Here is a 4,924-nt window from a genome sequence, read left to right as displayed (position 1 = left end):
TCTCGCCAGGAAGCCTTTGTCAGCAGGGAAAATCCTGTGTTACAGCCACGAGCTGCTGCCCTTCTACCCCCTGTGAGGATATGGTCAGCCTTGATCTGGCTAGGAGGGGTGGAAGGAAGAGTGCAGGTTCCCTCTCTGGAACCAAACAGGTTCTTCTATGGATGTCCTGGCTAACAAGGAAACTTAAGAAAAAAAAAAAAAAAAAAAAGGCAAGTTTTCCACAAAGTAACACTGACTGTGGCAACAAGCAGCCTGGCAGTGTTGCTTGCCAGCTGATCCATTTCTCCTCTTGCTGGGAAAGCACTGGCACCCATGGGTGCAGCCCAGATCTGGCAATCACCTTCCAGGCACTGAGGGGAGACGCGTGCATTCAGCAGGGAAATAGCTCCATTACTGATCTTGGATGGCACCAGAACTACAAATATTTTGTGCAGAACTTGTTAGAAACGTTATTGCTGGAAATGTGACAATGGTGTTGAAGTATCAAACCCCAAAAGTATAGGATTGCTGTGGCAACAATATAATGCCTGACCTGCCTATAAAGCTGTTGTGATTTAAGGCCAGAAAACTTATTTTTCTTCCAGCATTAGCAACAAGATCATTGTGAGGGAGAAGTCTTACTGCCCTCCCCAGGCTGAGGGAGCAGAGCCACCCATCCTGGTTCCCCGTGCTGAGGCAGCCCTGCAGCAGCTGCAGGCCCCAACTCCCACCGCCTCTTCTCATTTAAAACTAAAATCGGGATTTGCAACAGCAAAGTCTTTAAACGTTCAGGGTCATGAAAGCACTGTGTCTAAATGGGATGCATGTCTGATGCCAAATGTGGAATTGTTACTGCTTCTGTTGTTTTTCCTGTATCTAAAAGCCTTGACATCACCCATAAAAAAATGAAAACCCAAATTATGTCTATTAGTACACCCTTTAACCACAAAGAAAAAAATCATTTTGGAAGAATCAAGTGTGTTCACGGCCACTCACCTCAGAGTTTCCAGCCTCCTGATCTTAACCATGTCCTGGGCTTCCGGGAGGAGCAGGACCAGGCTCTGGACCGCTGCTGACCAGCCCCCTCGGCTGCGGCTCTGCAGCCACGCACATGATGCAGGCACTCACCAGCCGCCGCGGGCCCTGCAGCCGCCCTTGCGCACGACGCTGCTCCTCACCCTGGGCTTGGGCCGCTGCCTCCCAATTCCTCCCAAATCGTTCCCCTGCCAAGGGCAGCGCTCCCTCTGCTGTGCCACCCACAGCCATGTTTACCTTTGGGAGATTTTAGTCTGAGCTCTTTTATGTATGGAAGATCAATACAAAGACATTTCCCTGTAATTTTTTTATATTAAAACAGTAATTTCCAGCTGTATTTTTTTCAGGACTTGCCATATCACCATGAAGATGCAAGGACCTTGCATGTATAACTTTGTATCTATTTTTTAAAATTATGTCCTTTCAAAATAATCTTAAATTAATACCTTATTATTTACATCCAAAGGGGATGGTGAGAATTTGGTTATACTTTCACAGCTTTGAATGCTTTTTAATATTGCTCTTCCCCAAAGGCATCTCATTCCTAATAGAGCCATCCTTGCAGCAAAACTGCTTGGATTAGACATCCTGCTGTTCAGATGCGGACAGAACTTTAGAAGGTGATGTGCGTGCTACTTGCGTATTTTAAAGTGTCAATAAAATACATGCCTGCACTCTCTATCCCATCAGAAAGACTACATACTTCCCTCCTGTTTGAACACTGGTGGAGAAAAAATGTTTTCACTTGAAATGTCCGCCTGCAGAGGGGGATGCAGCCCTGCAAATCACCGAGCTTTGCAGAGGGCTCTGCGCACACCGTGAACCAACAAGCGACCAACCCGCTGCAGGGAAACAGGGGGTAAGGTTGATCCCAGCCGGGTGCTGGAGGGATCCTCTGTCTGTCTCCCAAGATCTTATTTTGGATGCGGTGGGACCTGGGGGCAGTTATTCCAGTGTCAGTGGTGTTCACCCTTGTAGCATGCACGCACGTAGGGCAGAATGAACACATCAAAAGCAAGGAATATCTCCTGCTCGCGATTTGGTAAGATGCTGCGTTTTTTGAGAGCAGTGGGAATAAAAGCACAATTGCCACCAGCATAACTGGCAGCAGATCCTGAAACCAACACTGGAGCTAAACAGCCTCTTTCTCTACGCTCACTCTGACTGCATCCAGGTGCAGAGATGCAGACAGCTCAGCAGCGATAGGGCTATCCAAGCCCCAGGAAATTTTATGAGATCGCTTTGCTGCTCTGAAGTTTTATGTGCACTTACCAAAAAGCAAGCTGCCTTCCTGCGCCCTGACTGCACAACCTCAGTTCCATGCCTTACCTCCACCTGCAACAGCATCGCCCTTCCTGGGAGCTGGAAATAAGCTGCATGAGAAAATTCCCATCAACAGGCAAAACCACCTACAAACAGCAGACACTGAGGAATGAGGCAGGGCAGGCCTCGCTGACTCAAGAAAACAGAATTACAGAATCATCCAGGTTGGAAAAGCCCTTGAAGATCATCCAGTCCAACCATGAACCAGATCCCTCAGAGCTGGGTCACCCCGACTCTTCAACCCCTCCAGGGATGGGGACTCCCCCCCTGCCCTGGGCAGCCCATTCCAACGCCCAACAGCCCCTTCTGCAAAGAAATACTTCCTCAGAGACAGTCTGACCCTGCCCTGCCGCAGCTTGAGGCCATTCCCTCTTGTCCTGGCGCTGGTTCCTTGGCTCAAGAGACTCATCCCCCCTCTCTGCACCCTCCTGTCAGGGAGCTGTAGAGGGCGATGAGGTCTCCCCTCAGCCTCCTCTTCTCCAGAATAAACCCCCCCAGTTCCCTCAGCTGCCCCCCATCAGACCTGTGCTCCAGACCCTGCACCAGCTCCGTTGCCCATCTCTGGACACTCCTGAGTAAATAAAGGCTTGTTAAAGATAAAACTGAGTGCTGGGAATCCAACACAGATTGCACAGCTTCCCAGCAACTGCAGCCCAGTGTCACTGCCCCCAATCACAGTGAGGAACAGAAGCGGTTGCGTTTACCTTGCTTGCTGTGTGTCTGCTCCATCTGCTGAGAGCGCTGCAGGATGCTCAGCGTGATCTCATGTGACGGGACACAGAGATTCATTTTTACCAGTTGTGATCAGCCAATAAAAATTCAGCCAATTAACCTATTCAAGCTTAATTAGAACAAATGCCTGAAAAATCCATAACTTCAGATTACTCCCACAGTTAAATGGGGTTTTCTATCTTAATTTAGGCTCAAACTGCTTTTAAAACTACTTTCAACATTACTGCAGTGCGCAGTTTTGCAAACCCAAGTACTTTACTGCAGATGTTCCACTTAAATTTCTTGCTGGCTGCTTTACCACATCTGTATTTGTTTTCTAAACCTTTGCATGTTCTTTCAACTGGAACTGGCAGCAAATAAAGCACTTGTAGCCAGGAGATGAAACTTGTATTTTTAATTCTTTCCTAGCTCTGTCAGCACGGTTGGTGTTGCTGCCACTTCACAGCATTTTAATGCAATTCCTTGGATTCCAAACAGTTTCATTTTAAAGATGTTCCAGCACACACACAAAAAAAGAAGTCAACAGGCAGCTACGTAATTCCTGCCATCTGACTCATCTGGTCTGCTGGGGTTGTCGTGTTCCATCCCTTCAAGCAAAAAGCCCATGCAAACACATACTTGCTGTAAGTTTGCCATCAAATGGGTGACTCAATGTTTCGAGGAGCACACACAACCTATGTTCGGCGCATCCTGGTGGAGAGAAGACGACACGTGTGTGCTGGGCTGTGACGAAGAACACACACCCGTGACTATGGCTGCCTGCCCGGCTTCTGAAGCACCCCTACTACCTGGCAGCGCCCCACAGGAGGATTTCTCTGATGCTTATTGAATTAGTGGTCCTGGAAATTAATACTCTAAGCAGGCAACTATGCAGCTGTAGCTGTTCCTGCCTGGGAGTGGCAGCGAGGCTTGGCTCTGGTTATGTAGCCGATGAGAAACATTTTTGTGTCTTCATTTCCTTGGCGAGTAAGACTTAACTCAGGCCAAGAATCACAAGCCACTTATCTTCCCCTGCATACATTTCCCAAGAAAGAATAATAATAGGACAGCACAAGACAGCCCACGGGCTGCTGGGAGAAAGGAACTGCAAATCCACGCGCTGTCCTGTCACAGTGCAAGTGAGCTCTGTGGCTGAGCGGCTGCCCGCTGACACAAACGGCACGTTACAGCTGCCCGTGCCGTTGCGTTTCGATGTCATGCTGTCATCACACACTACGCCACATGGCAACTTTCTCCTCTTGCTTCTCCCTTTAGTTTTGTACAAGCAGCTGCCAGCTCTGCAGACAAAAATCTTGGTCAATGCAGGACAGGAATGGAAGAGAGAAACCAAACAGCCCTTCTTGTTTCCCGTCCTCAGTGGACACCTGAGCTGCTCTCGCCACTGGTTCTCAATGTCTTCCTTTCACCGCCAGGAACCTGCCATGCCTCCCTCTCTCCTTTCCTTCCCCAGCCCCTCTGCTTCCCCCCAGCTGGTTTCCTCGTTTTTAATCAATCCCCACCTGACATGGGCTGCTGAAGCACCCCTAGGTCAGCTCACCATAACCCATCTTACTTAATTACCACCAAAGATCATCAACTCCACGCTCCCCCGAGGGCCGGCCCCTCCGCTCCACACATTCTTTTTCCACTTGCAACACCTGCACGCACAGCTGCTTTCACAGCATCACAGAATCATCCAGGTTGGAAAAGACCTTGAAGATCAGCTAGTCCAATCATTAAAGGTTGGATCATTTCAGATGAAACCCGTTTCACCATGGCACCGACACTGCTCGAAGCTGTGCCAACAGAGCCTAGCAGAGGGGAAAAAAGGAAAGCCCAGCTCTGTAAAGACTGCGGCCCTGTTGGGGTCATTAGC

Source organism: Athene noctua, chromosome 4, assembly GCF_965140245.1.
Source record: "Athene noctua chromosome 4, bAthNoc1.hap1.1, whole genome shotgun sequence".
NCBI classification, from domain to species: Eukaryota; Metazoa; Chordata; class Aves; order Strigiformes; family Strigidae; genus Athene; species Athene noctua.
The sequence above is the reverse complement of the archived record's forward strand: the minus strand, read 5'-3'. Positions refer to the sequence as shown.